This window comes from Arachis hypogaea, chromosome 20 (genome assembly GCF_003086295.3).
Source record: "Arachis hypogaea cultivar Tifrunner chromosome 20, arahy.Tifrunner.gnm2.J5K5, whole genome shotgun sequence".
Taxonomy (NCBI): domain Eukaryota; kingdom Viridiplantae; phylum Streptophyta; class Magnoliopsida; order Fabales; family Fabaceae; genus Arachis; species Arachis hypogaea.
In genome coordinates, this window is record NC_092055.1 from 26,109,666 (window position 1) to 26,132,519 (window position 22,854).

At 31.9% G+C, this 22,854-nt stretch overlaps 2 long non-coding RNA genes across 2 annotated transcripts; one reads left to right on the forward strand and one right to left on the reverse strand.

Moving 5' to 3' along the window:
- Positions 1-2,178: 2,178 nt before the first annotated feature.
- Positions 2,179-3,119, forward strand: LOC140182723 (uncharacterized). Its single transcript, XR_011878781.1, has 2 exons — positions 2,179-2,311; positions 2,695-3,119. It is a non-coding gene; the product is annotated as an uncharacterized lncRNA (long non-coding RNA).
- A 727-nt stretch (positions 3,120-3,846) lies between these two features.
- Positions 3,847-4,903, reverse strand: LOC140182629 (uncharacterized). The gene is made up of 3 exons (XR_011878593.1): positions 4,725-4,903; positions 4,237-4,306; positions 3,847-3,873 (listed from the first exon to the last, which is right to left on the reverse strand). It is a non-coding gene; the product is annotated as an uncharacterized lncRNA (long non-coding RNA).
- Between the last annotated feature and the right edge of the window lie 17,951 nt (positions 4,904-22,854).

A 22,854-nucleotide genomic window follows, 5' to 3' on the forward strand; every position in this document is an offset into this window, starting at 1 on the left:
CTGTAGCTCAAGTTATGGTTAATTTAGTACCAAGAGGTCAGGCTGTACAGCTTTAGCAGTTCCTTTAGTTTCTTGTATTCCTTCCACTTTTGCATGCTTCATTTCCATCCTCTAAGCCATTCCTGCCCTATAAACCTTAAAACACTTAACACACATATCATGGCATCGAATGGTAATAAGAGAGGATTAAAAATAGAAAATTTAAGGGCCCAGGAAACATGTTTTCAATCGTAACACAAGATTAGGAAGGAAAATGTAAAACCATACAATTAGTATGAATAAGTGTGCAAAGACTTGATAAAAACCACTCAATTGAGCACAAGATAAACCATGAAATAGTGTTTTATCAATCTCCCCACACTTAAACATTAGCATGTCCTCATGCTAAGCTCAAGAGAAGCTATAAGAGAGTGAAGAGGAATGGTAGAAAGTATGAAATGTAACCTATCTATATGAATGCAACTACATGCAAAATGTTTCACCTACTTGGTTAAAAGTAAACAAATCCTTCAAGAAGAAATATGAACTAGATTTCACTAATTCAAATCATAAAAATGAAGTACAAATAGACTTGCAGAAGAAATAGCTCGTGAAAGCCAGGAACAAAGAATCGAGCATGAACCCTCACCGGAAGTGTATACACTCTAATCACTCAAGTGTTTAAGGTTGATTCTCTCAATTCTCAACTAACCTTGCTTTCTAAGGCTTGCTCTTCATCTAACAATCAACAAAAATTTAATGCACAAAATACACATATCAAGAGGTCTTTTAAGGGTTGTAATGGGGTTGTGGTCAAGGTAGGATTGTATTTGGCCAAGTGGACTAAAATCTGAATCCTTAGTTAACTTAAACTTTCCACCTAACTTAGGACAATGCATGTAATCATAATATAAAGCCTATCTACCCATTGATTATGTTTTCCATATATTCATGCATCCGAATTTCGAGTACAGTACATATGCTTTGCTTTCACCATTTACTTTGGGGCATTTTGTCCCCTTTTTATGATTTGCTCTTTTTCTTTTCTTTTTTCTTCTTTATTTTTTATTTTTTTGCTTTATATATATATATATATATATATGGTGAATTCTACTCTACCCTTCCTATAATAACATGTAATTTACCCTCTATGACATGTCATCTTTTAATTGGTTGCTATGTTAACTATGGTTAAACTATTAGTAATTAAATTATAGCCCAAAGTGGGTGATTATGTAATTTACTAAAAATTCAATCTTTAATTTTTCCCCAAATCCAGCTCCCACACACCTAATCCTCTGTATCTCCTTTCCCATCTCCGTTTGTCCTTCTGTCTCCTCTCTCCGCTGCCATGGATCCATACTTTCATCACTACTATCGCCCAAATTCTTCTCCAAATCAAGCTCCCACACAATGAACCCTAATCTTCTATATATCCTTCCTCCATCTCCGTTTGTCCTTCTGTCTCCTCTCTCCGCTGCCATGGATCCCTACTTTCATCACTCCCGTCGCCCAAATACGTACATTCTTCTTCCTCCGCCGTATAACCACCACCATTTCCGTCAGGTTCCCAACCACGTTCTTGTGAGCCCTACCGCATTCAATTTCAACCCTCCCATTTTTTTACCCGCCAATCCACTCTTTGTTCCTCAAGTTCCTATTCTTTTCGAACATGATTCGTGTCACCGTAGTTCAATGCTATCGCAGTCTCCTTCAAATTCTAATCCTTGCCGCAGTGCTTCCAGGTTCAGTAAGGAGTGCTTTGGCGGAGCAAACCGCCGTTGCCATGTGGTTGTTCCTCCGAATTCCGGTATCGAATCGAAACTTTGCTCGGAAGAGGCGCGAGACTCTTCTCTCGAGACAACGGCTTTGGAACTGGATAGGTACGATTATGATAGAGCAGATAGGGTTCATGATATAATGGCATTCCAAAGAAACAGGTTAAGAGTAAGAGTGTTTTTCTTAGAATCCAGGCGCCAAAACCGAGCAATGGTAAGAATGAGGATGATGAACAATTACATTGTGATGATTGTGCTGTTGTTGACTCATTGGTTATTTTAACACTAAAAAAATTATTTGGATAAGTTTTGCAAAGGAACACACTTAGATGCTCACACCCAGTAAGATTGTTTTTGACACACTGGCTTGATGGTAATAGTTTCTTGTGATTTGGAATTTTGTTTCCCCTAAAGGATGTAATGCTACATGATCTGGATTCTGCCAATGCACAACCTCAGGGTGGGCAAGAATCGATTGATGAGTGCAAACAATGGATATGGTGGCTTAGGAGTACAGGGACAGAATCGATTGATGAGTGTTGTGCTTCCACAAGGTACGTATTTTTATGGATGTCCATTATAATGGTGTTGAACAATACTTATCTACAAAGATGTTCTCATGCAATGACCCCTAATTGCATTTGCTTTGTGCAAGTGCAGCCATAGAGAAGATGACTTTATTTTCTGTTTGCATTGGTTCAACTTGTCCAACTAGTTGGCCTTCTTCTATGCAACCACATTGTTCGCTTCCACATGTTGAAAACTGTTAAAGAACTGATGGTTGTTTTAGATTTATATGTAATATGCTTGATGAAATCATTTATATTTGTTTTCATGCATGTTGAATGCACAAATATTTTTCTTACGATTGATACTCATTTGAGCTTATGATAGGTATTGAAGTATTTCTTTGTGGTGACAAGAGCTTTTGATTCAGGATCTCCGTAGGTGATTTCAATGCTAGGGAACTCTTATCCCAATGCTGGTGGTCCACTTTCACAAAGCCATGTTATGGATATGTTGAATGATGTAAACTCAAGTGATAATTCTCGTTTTGACATGAATGACTTCCCTCAACTGACTAGTCGACCTAGTTCTGCTGGAGGGCCTCAAGCACAATTGGGTGCAAACGAAGATTTCCAGCTTTGCCAGGATTCAAAGGTGTAGTAACCGGAGAAGATATGTAACCTGATTGGCTGTTATGCATTTCTTTCTAGCAATTTTGGCTGTTTTATGTTATCAAATAGTTTTTTTGTATAGTTGCCTTATGATTTGTTGTTTAAAGAGTCTCTTCTTACAGAGTTGGGTTGTAGACTGAATTATGCACTTTCTCTTATGGAAAGTTTTATGGATTTACGTGCATATCTACCTTAGTTCCTTTGGTGCTTGGTTTTATTGCTTTGTTTATTATATTCTGAAATTGTAAGTCATGTAAGGTGTTAAATAAGCATATGGTTTTCTGGTTTGTATCTCATCAAGTGTTTGTAGGTTGGAACTACTTAATGTTGTCTTTTTATCACAAAATGTAGAATCACCATTAATAGATTGTTCCAACTCTTACTTCCTTGTGCAATTTGATTTTAACATGCTGATTTTTTATGTTGTAAGATATGATTCTGATTGGACTGAAAAAAAATATTTTTTGCAAATCCTTGTTTGGACACAGAACAGCATAGTGAGTTCAAATTCATAATGATTAATGAGATCTGATAAATAAATGTCCTACTCCCTCCGCAAGTGAATTATGGTTAATATTAATAAACATGGCATAGAGAGTTCAGAATAATTAAAGAAAGGGAACCGAGGAATTTTCACGGTTCTTTCGGATTTTAAGAATTTGTTTAAAGATGGGTTTGGAGCAATGATTGAGTTGTCTTTGTGTGCATAAAAGTAATTATCTTATACATTTTCTTTTAATGTTGAGTGTTTCTTGTTTTAGAGGATCTTGGTTGCCTGAAACTTGAATTTAAGTAAACGGTGGAAATGTGTATAGTAAAGTGGATTTTTTTTACTTCTTTTCATTATATTCCTCTAATACTTGAAATCTTAGTTCATAATCATTAGCAACTGCTCCATTGTAGATTGATTTAAGAATTTCGAAGCTAAGACAATTCATCTGCAAGAAAGAATCCAAGCAACATCTACCTCAGATTAAGGAAAACACACAGGATTAAGTAAAACTAATGCAGATGCTTATAATTTCTATATCTATTTAGTTGGAACCTAACACAATGGACATTTTGAATTCCATCTTGCCTCAAAGAGAAACACAATGTTCAAAACATACATCCCGAGAGAGGCAATGGCTTGATGAGTGTCAATGGCTGAAGCCATTTTACTTGTGGAATACCCTTCTAAAGCTTTTAAATGTTATAGAATTAACTACTATATTAAACATGATTCCACATAAAAATGTGACTATTTTTGTAAAACTCCAAAGTGTGAAACAACTTGTCGGTTGCCACCATTCAAAATTCACCTTTGCCTTAAGATTACATTATGGTCTTGCTTTCCATCTCAATCTTCATGGCTATCTTCATCTTCTGAATCTGCATAATGGAAATGAAGCAGTTCGAAATCAAATAATCAGTTGGAAGAAATTCATATTAAGCTTTTGAAACTTTTACAGGCTGAAGCTACTATTGAAAATAAAGCAATATAGTTGACGTAAATCCATCAAGATTTATTGAATAAAAGTAAACTGCAGACAGCAATGTGTTAAGGCACAAAGATGTCCTACAATCATATACAATTACATTGAAGGAAGCAATTTAAGGGGAAGAAGTCAACCAAAACCTAGCTACCATATCAATACAGATACCAGATTCAGATGACACATTAATAACTTGTGCCAGAACTTCTAAAGCATGTCTACTTCCATGAACATACTAAGCATGCAAAACATATTGAGAACAATGCTCTTTGAATCAAGAGTTTACATTAGCAAGCCAGGATCTTTCAACTTACCAGATCGAACATCATCACTAATTTTTCCTCTTGCTTGAATTTGTCTAACAAGCATCCGAAATATCAGCACCCACCAGTATATATGCAGAACAAGCAAGCAATATAGAAGACTATTGAACACATAATAATATTTTCGACCCTCCACTTTGTGCTTTTCCTTATCCAATGTGAGCCAAACTTCATAGCTGGCAAAGAAAGATGTAAAACTACTGAGCATCGAAAAGCAAGATTATACAGACAACCAACAACTGTAATATTACACTTTGTAATCAATTGTTGAAATTTATGCATGGAAAGATCTTCTTTCTAATTTAGTGAATCTTTTATATGAGCTATTATTTGATAGGAAGGGGAAAATACAACAGAGGATAAAAGATTACCGAAAAGAAACCACAAAGCTAAAGGAAAACAAATGATACCCCGACCCCCTCCCCCTTTTATTCTTTTTTCTTCCGCAAAAAAAAAACACACAAATTATTCACAAATGCATTGTTAGGAGGACTGGAGCAAGTTATTATTCACAAATGCATTGTTAGCAGCAACAACTAATCCCTAGTCACACTGAACCTGAAATTTCAACAGCAGCAAGTACAGCAACAAGTAATCCCTAATCACACTGAACCTGAAATTTCAACAGTAGCAAGTAATCCCTAATCACACATTCACACTAAACCTAAAATTTCAACAAACATTACAACACAGTAACAAGTAATCCCTAGTCACACTGAACTTGAAATTTCGACAGCAGCAAGTAATCCCTAATCACACTAAACCTGAAATTTCAACAAACATTACAAAACAGCAACAAGTAATCCCTAATCCCTAAACAAAAATGTCAACAATGATTTGATTTTCAATTTTAGCAGCAACAAGAAAATTTCAACAAAAATTTCAGGAAGTAAAGAAAGAGCAACAGCACAAAATCAGCAAAAATTAGCAATTTCACAGTTTCACATTAAAAATCAGCAAACAGAGGCTATGGGGAGAGAAGACTGAGACACGAACTGAAGAACTGAAGAACTGACGAATTGAAGAAGTGAAATCAGCAAACAGAGGCTCTGGGGAGAGAAGACTGAGACACGAACAAGAACTGAAGAAGATAGCTGTGACACTAACCTTCGACGGAGACATGAACGGCAATCGGGGAGACGATGGCGAGCGACGACACGGCGAGCTGCTCCAAGCCAACAAAACAGAGAAGCCATGGAGGACGGATGGAGGACAGGGGGAAGGAGGACGCTGAGCTACAAGAGAGGGCTTGGCCACAGACGATGCCGACAGCACGGACGGCGGCAGCAGTGCGGCAGAAATGTTGCAGGGAGGACCTAGGGTTTTGGTTTGGGGATTTAACTTTGCTTCAGAGTAGAGTGATTCATGAATTGGTAGGGGGGTTGTTGGGGGAAGGGGTGAGGGTGTAAACTGTAAACGCATTAACGCAACGTTGGGTTTTTTTTTTTCTCAAAAAAATCAAAACAGGGTCGTTTATCAAGAACCGGAGAGTTACCGGTCCGGTAGAACCGACCAGTTTTTGGCCGGTTCGATGGTTTGATAGAGATTTTCTAAGAAGAGGTTATTAGAGGTGGACCGGATCATTTTTACTGCCGATTCCCAGTTGGACCGGTTCAACTAGCCGGTCCGGTCCGATTTTCAGAACATTGGTAATTAGCATGATTTAATCAAGAATCCTCACAGATATAAGTATATAACCATTTCAGTTTGAATTTTGCGAAAAATAAACAAACACAAACAAATTAAGAAAATTATAGATTTGTATCTCCAAAGAAATTACAATTAAAAAACAAAAAAAAATTTGCATGACAAGAAAATAATAAATTAACACACCTAACAATGTAAGATAGCACAATGAGAATGAAAGTAGCCACATGGTGACCCATGGACACCCCAAAGTCAGAGCACCGTGTCTCCCAAAATATTAAAGCAAAGAAGGAGTAGGAATATAATCGAGCAGCATACATGTAGAGTGCCTTCAGTTTCAACCTGAAATGTTTAGAGCTTACAACTCTATCACCAGACTTAATTTGAACACAAAATTTATAGCAAGGGAAAATGATTGATGAAAGATATTAAACATTGCAACTGGATAACTATAATAACTGGGCTTGTAAGCAAATAATCTTACTTAATCTTTTGATCTGGTCAGACCTGGATCCCAGGCCCCACCCAAAAATTTCTTGTATTAGTAAACCAAGGTTCATCATAAGCTACGGACAGAGCAAGTACTTCTGCTGACAGAAAATAAACACATTTCCAGGCTGATTCCTTGAACTTCCTAATTTTTTTCTTCTCTTATCATTCTGGAAATCCAGCTGCTTATGCCCCTTTCCAAATATCAACCGTCTACCCAATTTCTGTAAATGTTGTTTACTTCAGTTTATATGAACAAACTAGAACCAGAAATAGAAAATTCTAAAAGTATAGAACGACCACAGTGCAAGGCCACCAAATGATGACTCATATCATCATCACAGTTGATAGATAAAACAAGTGATGAAAAGCATAAGGAAAAATAACATGAAAAAATGAGACGAGAAAGAAGCTTATATGTTACCAAGATTATATAAAGTAAGAATGTAATCACCTAATTCAACATAAATATTTAAAATCAGTTTTACCATCTATCATGAACGAGGGAGGGGGGATGAAGCATGCAGATATTCATTGTCTTTGGAATTTCCAATGATGAAGGGTCAGCATTTTCGCTCTTTTAACAAAAAAGTATGTTAACATCATAAATTTAATTAGCTTGTGAAGAAAGCTAACCAAACCCTCACTGATAAACACACTAATCCAATAAAGGAAAGCAAAAAAAGGATCAAAATGTTGATGCTGAAGCCCCCAGTAGAAATAAAGAAGATATCATAAAATATCAAGGCATATCTGTGAAGATAGCATAGAATTAATTTTGTTATTTACTTTATATATGATCAAATCACATCAGTGTTATTTTAATCAAAATTATACCATTAATTTGCACTGAATTTTGTGAAAATTGAACATCAATAAGACTGACAACTCATATTTATGCATATTTGAAACTCTTATATATTACCATCAATTTTGATCTATAAAAAAGTATGTCTAATGATTTTAGATTGATATGAAATTTTTTAGATTTGATCTACAATTCACAAACTTCTAATCCAACTTATTCAACGTAATAATTTTGATATAATTCAAGTTTCTATCTCTTCCTCTCCTACCTAAGACCCTCAATCTCAACAGAGCTCCAGATAACAGAATTGGATTGAATTTAAGGATTCAAAAACACATTGAAGATACTGTAATCACCCCCAAGCTAAACAGTGTAGGAACCATCTCACACATCTGAAACTATAATAACAATAACGCCGCACAGAACAACACTCCTTAAACTGATACAACAACTCACACATATTATACTCAAAAACTCTATTCCTCAACAAATTCTCATGAAAACTCAGTAACAAGTAGCAAACGTAAACAACAATACATTCAAGTCAATGCCACCATGAAAACACTACTGAAAAAAAATTACGAACTTAACGTAGAAGCCCTTGCAATCGCAATTGTACTTTCCTCAATATTAAAGGCATTAATATTAAAAAAAAATAGGAACACAAGCTAATAAGAAAAAGTAAAAAAATCCAATATGAGTAACTAAGAGAGAATTAGGGAATATTCAAATAAAGTTTGCCCAAGTTAATTCTTTGGTTGACATGTATGCTAAATGTGATTCAAGGAAGCAAATAGGATTTTTGCAAATTGGGCTCTTCAAAGTTCAGTTCCTTGGACAGACCTGATCTCGGGTAATGTTCAGACGGGACACCCTGAAGAAGGTATAAAGCTATTAATTGATATGCAAAGAGCTGAAAAGACTGCAGATGCAGCTACCTATGCCAGCATCCTAAAAGCCTGTGCAAATTTAGCCTCTCAGGCTCTGGGAAAGCAGTTACACTCGCACATTAATATTTTGGGTAATTTTTAGTTGGTCTACCAATCTGATATTTAATACATTACCAGTGTTATCGACAGTATATTTGTGAATCTAGTAGATTCAAACAAATTCTGATAAAGCTTTATGCGAGTGAAAGCCTAAATACCTTACGATATGAATGTAAAAGTGTTCTTTCGAGTTTCTTGTCGAGTCTTTTCAAAGGCTATGCACTGAAGGAAAAAAAGAATATTCAACATCAAATCACATTGCAAGGCTTGAATCACTACAGAAGCACTGGAGGTTAAATCATTCCTGAAGCTCAACAAAATAATAGACACATTACCTCTCTCCAGTTACTGCTCTAAATGCGTCCATGAATACTTCAACATTATGGTTTGAACATTCACATTCAACTTCTAATTATACTGTTCATAAATTAGAGAGGAGAATAGTTCTGATGCTTAAGAAAAATGATATTTTCACCCAACTGGTCGCAACTGTAAATTGAAAAATGGTTGGCAATGAATTACATAAACCTTAACAACAAGATTTGTTGCAAAATTAGAAATGCCATCCTTTCCCTCCAATGCTTCTACAACAGCAAGAGCCTTATCTGCTAGAGGTCTAGGAAAACTCTTGGACTACAAAAGGAAATAATAAACAAAATGTAAGTACTCATTCTATGGCTCCTACTAATGCTCAGCAGCAAACACAAAAGCAATACAGACGTTGATGCAAATAACATCTTATTCTTACAATTGCAACTCTGTCTCCAGGACTAACTGAAATAGATTCAGAACTTGGAGCCTCCTGAAGCTCAACACCGTTCTTCAATTTGTTCTGTTCATCCTGCAGATGATGAATCTATTTTGTTAGACCATATTAAACCCTCTAGATATATATTACGTTTACAGACAATTTATTGTATAGAATTACCAGATCATGAAGAAGCATATCCACCATAGGAGCTGCTATTGTTCTTAGTAAATGCCTATGTAAAACAACATGCCATCATTTACATGTCAATTTGCACATTTCAACAATGATAACAGAAAAATAAAACTTCTAAAAAACATAACAGAACTTACATAAGAGTAAAAACTGGAAATGTAATACGTCAAAAGAATTTAAAATTGCTTCCAATTGTTGCCAACCAAACATTGAGAGAAGGATCATCAAGGGTTCAACCAAAACAAAGGCCCAAGAAAGAAACCATAAAACCTTAATCTGGACATCACTTTGACAATGCATAATCGATCGCAAACATGTCAGTTACAGCTGGTGTCCAATGGACTCCTGCACGAACTGATCCTTGAATCTCGCCTTCCTTCACAAGTCCATTAAACAAAGATTGGAAGAAAGATTCATCAAACGCCACACCACCGGTTCCGCCCATTTCCTGCAGTAACTGCTGCAATGAGCTCCATAAGATTTATATTTTTTTTTGAAAATAAGGGAGAAAATTGTTTTTTTTGAAAGATTTTTGAAAAATTTTTTGAAAATAAAACAAAAAGAAAATTACCTAATCTGAGCAACAAGATGAACCGTCGGTTGTCCAAACTCGAACAATCCCCGGCAACGGCACCAAAAACTTTGTATGCACGTCTTAATAAATTGTTTTTCATTCACAACTTCGATACAACTAACCAGCAAGTGCACTGGGTCGTCCAAGTAATAAACCTTACGTGAGTAAGGGTCGATCCCACGGAGATTGTCGGCTTGAAGCAAGCTATGGTCACCTTGTAAATCTCAGTCAGGCGGATATCAAATAGTTATGGAGTTTTCGAATATAATTAATAAATAAACAGAAAATAAAGATAGAGATACTTATGTATATCATTGGTGAGAATTTCAGATAAGTGTATGGAGATGCGTTCGTTCCTCTGAACCTCTGCTTTCCTGTTGTCTTCATCCAATCAATCTTACTCCTTTCCATGGCTGACTTTATGTAAGGACATCACCATTGTTAATGGCTACTTTTAATCCTCTCTGGAAAATGGTCCGATGCGCTGTCACTGCATGGCTAATCGTCTGGAGGCATCACCGTGGTCAATGGCTGCATCCTATCCCCTTGTGAAAATGGTCCAAATGCTCTGTCACAGCACGGCTAATCATCTTGAGGTTCTCGATCATACTGGAATAGGATTCACCCTCCTTTTGCGTCTGTCACTACACCCAGCACTCGCGAGTTTGAAGTTCGTCACAGTCATTCAATCCCAGAATCCTACTCGGAATACCACAGACAAGGTTTAGACTTTCCGGATTCTCATGAATGCCGCCATCAATCTAGCTTATACCACGAAGATTCTAATTAAGAGATCCAAGAGATAATCATTCAATCGAAGGTAGAACGGAAGTGGTTGTCAGGCACGTGTTCATAGGGAATGATGATGATTGTCACGTTCATCACATTCATGTTGAAGTGTGAATGAATATCTTAGAAGCGGAATAAGTTGAATTGAATAGAAAAACAGTAGTACTTTGCATTAATTCATGAGGAACAGCAGAGCTCCACACCTTAATCTATGGAGTGTAGAAACTCTACCGTTGAAAATACATAAGTGAACATAGGGTAAGCATGGCCGAGTGGCCAGCCTCCCATGGAGGTCTAGAGATCTAAAAATGATCAAAAGATGTCCCAAAGATGTTCAAAGATTCAAAGATGTCTAATACAATAGTAAAAAGTCCTATTTATACTAAACTAGTTACCAGGGTTTACAGAAGTAAGTAATTGATGCATAAATCTACTTCCGGGGCCCACTTGGTGTGTGCTTGGGCTGAGCTTGAATGTTACACGTGCAGAAGCTCTTTCTGGAGTTGAATGCCAGGTTGTAACGTATTTCTGGCGTTCAACTTTGGTTTGTGACGTGTTTCTGGCGTTTAACTCCAGACAGCAGCATAGAACTGGCGTTCAACGCCATTTTACATCGTCTAAACTCGGTCAAAGTATAGACTATTATACATTGCTAGAAAGCCCTGGATGTCTACTTTCCAACGCAATTGGAAGCGCGCCATTTTGAGTTCTGTAGCTCCAGAAAATCCACTTTGAGTGCAGGGAGGTCAGAATCCAACAGCATCAGCAGTCCTTCTTCTACCTCTGAATCTGATTTTTGCTCAAGTCCCTCAATTTCAGCCAGAAAATACCTGAAATCATAGAAAAACACACAAACTCATAGTAAAGTCCAGAAATGTGAATTTAGCATAAAAACTAATGAAAACATCCCTAAAAGTAACTAGATTCTACTAAAAACATACTAAAAACAATGCCAAAAAGCGTATAAATTATCCGCTCATCACCTTCCTTCACAAGTCCATTAAACAAAGATTGGAAGAAAGATTCATCAACCTCCACACCACCGGTTCCGCCCATTTCCTGCAGTAACTGCTGCAATGAGCTCCATAACACCGTCAAATTTGTTGGCACTGTGATGCCCCTTGCTGCCCCCCGAACCATTGCATTGATGCGGGCCACATAGGCGGGAGTATACAATTGCCCTCCCTCAAGCCTTCCTTTCACCTGTCCCAAAGATCAACATCACGTAAAATATAACTCCGATGTCATTCCAGATCTTACATAACACATGAGAAACACTATTGCGGTGGGTCGTGGCTTAGTGGTCAAGGATAAATAACAAGGAACAGAGTTGACGAGAAGATGAGTTTAGAGAAGGATAGACGATGGGTTTAGGGAATAAAAGCTCAGCAAAATAGAGATTTTGGTGAGAAGCATTGACGAAGGAGTTAGGGAAGGATGGAGAAGAATGTTTTGTTTTGGGCGGGTTTAGGTTTTCCTTTTGCGCCAAATTTTGGGAAAAATTGAAAGAGGCGCCTATTTATCTAAGATTAAACATTTTTTAAAGGGGTTTATAAAATCAAGTAAATAGAATTTCGAAAAAATGAAAAGGAAAAAAAGAATTCTCCTATTAATATTGCATGAATTTATAAAAAGTCATAGTAAATGATATCAGTAAAATAAAATATTTTTTGGAATGCACAATAATTTTAAATTGGATGAAACATTATTCAAGTCTAGTGTACTGACCTGCTTAAATATTATATTAGCAGTTTAATATATTCAGTAGCTTTTTAAAAGATTAAATTTTCTAATTTTAATTTTAATCTTATTAATTGGACATAATAATTTAAACATTACAAATAAAAACATTAAAAAATGTATAAAAATTTTTTAATTTATATTATATAAAATTAATAAATTTAAATTAAATAAGATATTAAACAAATTTATCATGTTGTAATAACAACATAATAAATTATAAATAATTTATAAACATTATTTTTAATTATTTATAAACATTATAAATAATTAATTATTTATAAACGTTATTAACTTTACTTATTTATTTTTAATAGTATCTAATTTGAAGTAGAGATAAAAATTCATATTCAAAATACTCTTTATATTCATACTTAATATCAATTGATGAAAAATTTTTTGTTAAATTTTATGTTTAATTTTTTAAATTATCTTTATTTTTATTATTTTTTTCAAAACATTAATATACATTTTTGTAATATCCCTTCACTATATTAAACAATATTCTTTTTTTTTACAGTATACTAATCTCTGTACACATACCTAATATTAACTATTAAATTACATTGGCCTTCCTTCTTATTTTTTTCTTCTCCTGTTACCTTCTCTTCACCCGATCGTTATGAGTTATCACCACGTATTATCATCGCAACTTTCACCCTTGTCTATCACTATAATCTACAACCATCTATGCTGTTAACTTTTATGAGTTGTTGAAGGTTTGTGGAAAAAATTAAGACACAAAGCATTTATAATTTTTGGTCAAATTATCAAGATTTGATGTTAGTAATCCTATAAAACAATATCAAAATTTATTATTTCGAACTAAGTTAAAAAAAACAGCTCATAAAAAACAGCTCATGAAAGTTATATCTTTGGATTTATCTTGAAAGCTAAAAATTAAAGTTATATGATATTAGCTCTTTTATTAAGCACATAAATAAACATCAAAAAGAGTCAACAATAGGTTCGATTAGAGAACAAAATATCCTATAATAAAAGAATCACTTAAGCTAAAACGTGCATAACAAAATATGACGTGTCTCGGCAAATATAAAATGCGATGAAAATAATAAACTATATATCCTTTTGCAGTCGTGATTGTTTTTGTAGTATTTCTTTCATATATGCATGTGCCTTATCCATAACTTCTGACTTCTTTAAATTGAATTCCTTGCTAACCAAGTCGATTGCTAGCCTCATCCTATCACTGTCATAGACCTAATAATTTTAAAAAGTACGAAGTAGTTAGAATAACATATATATACCTGGATACATATTACATTTTGTCCTAATAATAATGAAAAATTTAGAAAATGAATAAAGTTGGTTACCGTGATGCCAAAATCATCAGTCCATCCGCATTCTTTCATCCATTGAGCAACCCAGATACCGCAGTCATTACTGTTTAGTTAAATGTGTGATTGTACTAATTCATCAGTTTAACCGAACACATGATTCGTACATAACAAACTCAAAAGACACGATAGCAAAAAAAATTAAAATTAATATTACTTACGAGCCTTTCCTCTGTTGTGGCAAGTCGGACGGTTCCACGACACGAAACTCAGAAATCCTAGGTACAGTGATTTCACTAGACATGTAGAAAGATTTGTGTTCTAACATTCCTTCGATGAATATAGCCTGTGTGACATAAAATATTGTTGGTTACTGTGTAGTACAAGCAATGTAACGGGTTAATTTTTATTACCTGTCTAAAATGGATAGATTATTAAAAAATTTAAAAATAATTAATTCGATATTAGTGTTAACAAATGAACCTTCATTTCAAATTAAACAAACTACTAAATTGCTTACAAACCAAATATAGCAATGATCTTAAATTACAAATTCAAATTGTAATTTCAAACGATGTCGTGTTTTTTTTTTTTGTTATATACAAAACATTCAAAATTAATAGAGAATAAACGTTTAAAAACTAAATGTACTTTTAACAAAATCAAACTAGACCACTTACCATGGTTTTAACTGATAATAGCCTACCATAGTTTCTGTTTGGTATTTTACAAGAATCAAGCACAAAGATCTTTTCTTTTTTCACGTCTACGATCATCAGGAACCAATGCTCATTGAGGTCGTTGATGGGGACAAAAATCTACTTATTTACAAAATAACGAGGATTGTGAATCTATGCTATTAAGATAAACATACAATTTGGATTAAATAAATCATATATTCTTTACTAAAAAATAAAGGACTTACCCTTGACAAATACTCAATCTTATGCATGTACTTATCCGCATATTGTTCCCTTAGTTGATTGGGTGGTCTAGATCATGTAAGTGCTAGTTGCTTGAGTATATTGTAAAAAAAAAAATAATACATCAAATTATTCATATGCGGCTTGAAACTTAATTTAAACAAAATATCAAATACAGATTTTTTTGAGATATTTTTTTTACTGAAACTTACCAAAAAGGTTGTTGGCAGAAACCATATGGATGGCAACTTATTAAGCTTTTTATGCTCTTGTGTGAGAATGCAAGTAAGGGAATCTATAACCTACAAACAAATAAATTTGTACATTTTCAATTTTACGATATATAACATTAACATTTTGTACTTTTTTAATGTTAACCAATAAAAAATAAATATTTACATCCTGGATGACTAGTTCTCCTGGAACTAATGTGGCTAAACTTTCTCTATTTGCATATGCGGTACGAGTTGACACCAGTACTTCATCCCTTTATGAATACACATGCAAATATTTATCTCAGAAAATTGTCGTTACGAAATGATAAATTAGACCTGCATCAAATCGAATAGTGTTATAAGTATTTACCGATTAACTTGCCACTTTAAATCCGGGCCAAAAATATAGGCGGCACAAGCAACTTCATCCGTCGTTAGAATCATGTCCTCCGGTGGTCTAAAACTAATGGGCATCCACTGCAAACACGACACCATCATCATGTGTAATTAGACAATAAAATTAAAAAAAGTAATACTAAACAAAGTCATCACAACACATTTTCATGTTTTCATACACATACCTGTGGAACTTTCGGGCCACATGAACGCCGCGGCAGCACAAATGATGAGGTACCCTTTTTACCAATATATATTCCCGTATTTGAATTCAAATATAATTCAGATGATCTTCGTGGGGAGGCATTTGGTTTGAATATCTCCTTGAGATTCATGTCATTTGCGTGGTTATCAGAATCGTTGCTAGGGGAGAATTTGTGTAGGGTGGGTTGTACAACTGTTTTTTGACATTCTTGGGATCGAATGAATTTGCTCATTATTTTATATATGTCGACTTTATTATCAGTTTTTGAATTATTAATATTCGTGGTATTATTAATAGCTAGATTTTCTATGTACGGATTGTCCGATCTAGTTCTATTAACGGCGTACAATGGATAAGCCATTTGGTTTTGTTTTTCGAGAATTTTCGTCAGACAGGTTATGGCTGTTGTCATCTTATCAACTGCATTAGTAAAAATAATTTCACAACGGTGGTGGTACTGGTTGTAGGTGGGTGGTGAGTGAGCTTCAATGTCTTGAGAATGGTTCTTCTTAAGGGGCGAACTCACCTCCTTTTGTTTCTTGTTACCCGTATTTAAACTTCCATGAAAACTGTATTTTAAATGTTGCAAATAATACACAATTTAAGAACACTTATTTAAAGCATCAACAGATACTAAATAATTAATAAACGTTAATATTGTATTCTAAATATTACATAAAATTTAATAAAAATTAATTCCTATTAAAACATTATCACAAAGTTTGTATCTTATTGAAATTGAAGAATTGATTACTTCGTTGTTCACTAAATGTACGCTGAAATATTAATCTGATACATTGTTCAATAAGCTCTGGTGCAGAATAATTAATTACACAGGAAAAAATGGTTCATGTTTTAAAAATTATAATTAAAATTGATCTACAAAATTTCATAGGTTGTTTAAAATCTTGTACTAAAGATATGTACTAATAAATAATAAAACAGGTTTTTTCCTATTATATTAAATATTACGGGATAATAATTAAGAATTAAATTAATGTTAAGAAAAACACAAAATTGGACGTACATCTATTACTCAAATAAACCGACCATACTATAAAGAAAATATTTAGTTGTATAATAAAATTGGACCGGTTACCTTGAGGATGTATCTATTATTTGTTTTAGTGTTCTTTTCCTCTGTTTTGTCCTATTCTTGTCCATGCTGTCCGTTGATTCGCTTGTTACGTTGATGGTAGATCTAGCTCTTTCCTTGCTCGGCCTCCTACCTCTCCCCCTCGAAGACATGTTTTTGTGATAATAGTTAATTCAAGCTAAAATTAACTAAAGTTTTTCTCGTATGAATAGGTAAATTATAAAAACTTTTGACTAGAGTAGATCCATGTGCTCCGAATTTATAAGGGCTACTGATAGAGTAGATTTCAAAAATTAAAATTTCAAATATTGAATTTTGAACAAATCAAATTTAAAGTTACGGAATTCAATTTGTTTTCAATCTACATCATGTCAACCACATTTGAAAAAAATACACTAAACTATTAAATTGAAGTGATAGTTTCCCTTTTTAAATTTATCCAAATATATCTTATTCCAATATAAAGACGCAAACACATTTTTTTATATATCTTTAGAAATCGCTACTAGCAATAGCGGTTTACGTAAACACATAATCCGCTATAGCCAGCTGCATATTACATGCAAATGGGGGAACACATAATCCGCTAAAAAAAGTCGCAGTTTCTGTTTATCGATGCTTGGCCATAAACCGCTACTGGCAATAGCGATTTATGTGCATAGAGACACGTGCATAAATCGCTGGAGGCTATAACGATTTAGTTTGAAAAAAGATATTTGTTGTTTCTGTACCATTTAAGAGAAAAAAAATAATGCATTTAAACTCAAAAAGCATTAAATCGAATTTATTTTTAACCGAATTGCTGAATTTCTTTAGTTTAAAATTTAAATGGTATTGTTGTTATTGTTTTCATATATCGTAGTTAATTAAAAAACAACAGAAATTGATAGCGATAATTAATATTATTCTATTACGCCTATACATCTAATATTCTTCAATTTTTGAAACCACATATGTAATATTTAATTTGTAACCATATGGTTTGGGCTTTTTTTTATAAATCATTGGAAATTTTAGTTTTTAAATTTCAGTTTATGTATATCATTTATTTGCAACTCATTTTACACATATTTAATCTTATTTAAATTTTCGTTTCCAACAAATGCTAGAACGATAAACTATCGCTTTTAATTCTTATTAAAAATTGATTTTTTTGAAATCGAATTTGTAAATTTCTTAATTTTAAAATTTAGATGGTATTTTTTTAAACTATTGGAGATTCGTTTACGAGTAACGATGATCATGAGATTAACGTTGATCATGAGTCATCCTCTCTGTGTAGAAGATATCGTTGGACAATTCAGTTGGTTAGACTATCTCATTCTTGGACTATTAGATAGTTTCAGTAACAAAATACGTTTGTTAAACTTTTTAAATAATTGTTACATAATTCTTATTTAATTTTAACTATAATTTAATCTTTTATATACTATTTAATTATTAATTTTATCTTTTATTTTATAAATTATTATCTCTTATTCATGTATCATATTTAATAATGTTAAAAATAGAAGAAACAAGGAAACACATCTTCCATTAATCAACAATTTTTTTTCCTTGATCCATCTCTAAACACCAATAAATTCGTGTTTCTTGGTAAATCAATCGAATTGGCCGTACAACACCATCGTTTGAATATCATATGTTTCTTCAAGATTCAATTGATTAGTGGTAACACCTTTAATTTTAAATTTTATTTAGAATTATATGAATATGTTTATTTAAATAAAAAAATTAAAATAATAAGAGTACATTTATTTAAAAAATTTTAATTTAAAAATAACATAAATGTATTTATTTGTAAGTTAACATTTAACAACCGTAAATTTTTTCTTTTAAACAAAATCTAATAAATAAAATTAATAACATCAGTACAATAATACGAACACATGCAATTTAATAAATCATTAAATTTTAAATTACAAAGTACTACAAATTTTATAATTTAGATTATTAATTATTTAAATAAAATTAAATTTATCAAAAGATAAAAATATACTAATACACTTCAAATTGTATTAGAATTATACAGGTTTGCTGAGTCCATAAACAAACTTTACGTAAATAAATAAGTCTAAGTCAACGGTGAATTTTGTGCAAACATTTCGAAAACACATTAATAATATTAAATATTAAAAAGTAACATGATTTTTTTCAGAATTGCATTTTTTTAATCTATAACAATATATATCTATAACAATATACCATCAGAATACGGAGAATCTGTTCTCAAATTCTCTCTTCCTATTTTACTCCGATTTTTATAATCTAAAACTAGAAATACGTACTCAATTTCTGTCAATACTACATTAAGTCAGCACAAAAATATATAACTGCTTCACTTTCAACCATCAAAGAGATTTAAAAAGAAAAACCGCTCAGTCTCAACGTAAAATTATAAAGATAGATTCGTTTGCAAAATAATTTTAACACGGTAATTTTTTAAAATAAATCTTCCAGAAAATAATTTTCCTCTTTAAAATACCTGTAACAATATATAATGGGAATATGAAAGATGTAGTATCCAATTCTTTTTTTCTATTTTACCCCTATTTCTTATAATCTAGAACTACATGCATGTACTCACGTTTCGTAAAATTTTACATTGACTCTCGAGAAAAAAATATAACTACTTCACTTTCAACCATCAAGGAAATTTTAAAAATCTGCTCACTCTCAACCTAAAATTTAAAAATAGATCCACTTACAGAATAATTTAAATAAGCTGATTTCTTAAATTAAATGTACAGAATAATGTTTCTCTTTAAACTATTATCATACTATGTTAATATACTCTTGATACTTATACAATATATTATGATAATTGGTGTGTACATTCAAGCTTTAATAAAATAGGTTTATTATTAAATAAATTCTTTCGTCAATTATGTTAAATTCAAAAATCTCTAACCATTTTTTCACATATATTTTTGCTGGATGTAAATTAATCTTACAGATTTTCTTAATAGGATATTTTTATTCGTAAAGGATTTAAAATAGTTGAACGAGGCTAGTTTTTTGTTAAAAAAAATTTATAAAGACAAATTTTTCTCGTTAAATTATAAACACACTTTTCTAATATACTCTAGGTACCTACACAATATATGATATCAATTACCGTTTATATCTAAGTTCTAATATTGTTATTAATGAGATAGATTTATTATTTTTCAAACAATATAGAGACAATAATTTTTGTGTCAACATATCATGATCTATTTGACATATAATATTTATTCATATGAGTTCATGATGTGCTTTAAAAAATAATGTTTAAGTAATTTATTTATTTTTGTAATTTTTTTTATTTTGAAATTCAAATTTTAGTACATTTATTTTTATTCAAGGCTTATTTTTTTATTTTATTTTAATTCTGTTAAAACAAGTTATGAATTTTAATTTTAGTTTATAATTTTTAGGATAAATAAAACGCTAAGATTAATTTTATAAATTAACTTAGTGAAACATATTTAAGATTTAAATTAAATTTTGAAAGGCAACATTTTTAAAATGAAGTTTAAACGGTTTGCCACTTGTGCAAAGACTAACTTAAATTTGAATATTGTTAAAGGCCATCAGATAAAAATTCGTAACAAATTCCACATGTGTAGTCGAATTAATTTAAAATTGAAAGAAAAAAATTTAACTTAAACCTCCTAGTTTTTAGATAGTATTACCTTTTCAAATTTCAAACGACAATGGAAACATTATAAATAACTGTTAAAGTAGTCACTACTGTTCAGGCCTCCCTAACAACTTGTTTTATGTTTTTGTGTTATTCACCCTTTTTAGCACTCACATTACCATTAAAGTGACATCATGACTGGTCGTGCAACTAGGAGCAGTTCAAAGAGGTTTGTAACGTCAAGTTTTTTATTAATTTTTTGGTATCTAACTTTATTTCATTTTAATTTTTGTTTAATTTTTATTCGTTCCATACTATGCTTCGTATTTTATTGTCTACGTGTTAGTATTAACCTATAAAATTGTAACTGATGATTAACTTATTTAAAACTCAATCTGACATTATTTACGTGTTTTTACTTTGTTTGAAGAGTAAACTCAACGCAAAAAAAAATATGGAAAAAAAGGTCACGCAGAACGAAATCATCACCGTCGCGCAAGATGCTGTTTGTGACATATCCTCCAGGTAAATCTCAATTTAAAGGTATTCCTAATTATTCAATTTTCAGATTACCAACTCCAGTTAAACATTCACGAATTGGAGTCTAAGTCAAAAGGGACGACCAAGAAAATAGAGTATGAGATTATATACTACTATTCTTATTCGAAATTTCAATGGTTCAATTTTCACGCATAACTGGTTAAATTTACACACTCTAATGGTAAGATTATTAGATTACATACAAACATGTATAAACTTAGTTATGGTCATATGATTTAATGGTTAAATTATTAAAATTATATAAAATTATATAATCATTAATCTTTTCAACATATAATTTTTTTATTATGAAGATAAAAGTTATATTTCGCATTTGTTTGTTATTCATCGATAACGTAAAATTATTTCCACTGTTAATTAATGGAACTTGAGAGGGTAAAAAATGGTAACAAAATATATACAAAGCTACGTTCGATCATGAAAACAATGCAACACAAGGAATAAAAATATAAAATTTAGTGTTCAGTTTTTATATTTTATTTGATAATAAATTACACATAAAAACTAGAATATAAAAGTGTATTTATCATTATTTTTCATACAAAATTTTACAAAATATATATAATGACAAGAAATTTAATTATAAACAATTGATAAGAATAATAAAAAATAAAAATTAAGTTGAGCTCCTAATTAATATTTCATGTCTTTCGTATAAAAAAATACAAAATATATCAATTTTATGTTTCTAAATATCATATATGTGTTTATATCTTATCTACTAAATATAATTTTATAATTTTATTTTCCTGTTTTAAACATACTGTTAACTTATTTATTTATTTACAAAAATTAATCTAAAGTTTAACTACTTAGGCCTGCAAAATAACATGGGAAGACTCAAATAATTGCAATGCATGATTGATTGAAAATATTTATTTTGTTTTCATGAATTTAGATTTTGAAACTGTTTTTTTATTTGTGTTTGAAAAATAAAAAAAATGGGATACACAAGTCATAGTTTCCGATATGTGTTTAAAAAATTTAACTAAATTGGAGTACACAGATCTACATTTCGGAGTGCATATTTCAAATTTTTTTAATTTTTTAAACTCAAATCCGACGATCCGATTTCTACTTCCTAAATAAGATCATCACACTTTTAATACTAGAATAATTTACAATTAAAAAGCATCCCATTGTTAAATTAGTATTAAAAATAATAATGTGGAAATATGTAGTGAAAGTCTATGATAATAGATGTTAGGGTTGGCTCAAGTGAAAAGAAACCTCTAACTTTTAATTACACTCCAATTCAGGGATGCCCCATCGGAGGTGTCATTTCTACTGGAGCCAGCCACAAACTGGTCTCCCCATTTATTGCGTGGGCGCCGTGCCAGAAATGCCGCTCATGTCAATCCAAATTCATGGCTACCACATCTGAACTAGAGTGTAAATTCAATTCGCAGACGCGCCGCCTATGCTTTTGTGAATTTTCGGAATCATTTATCTTCATGCTTTTTTTGGAAATAATATAGTTGTGATATTTGTTTATATAAAAAAGCCTATGTATATTGATCACTTATATTAAGTAAACAAATTTTCTTAAAATTGATTTTATACTCAATCTTTTCTAACAGCTATGACTTCCTAATTTAATTTACTTTATACATTAGTTATTTGACGTCCAGAAAATAATTCACTAATTATTCTTTATTCTTAAATTTCAGTAACAATAAATTGTTTATAGAGCACTTTCAAGTTTTTTTCTGATCAATCTAAAATTAGACTATGATAATCTCAGCAACTATGTTACACTTTTAAGCCATGTTATATAAATAATTATATGTTTGAGTACATTAAAAATATTTTTAATTCATATC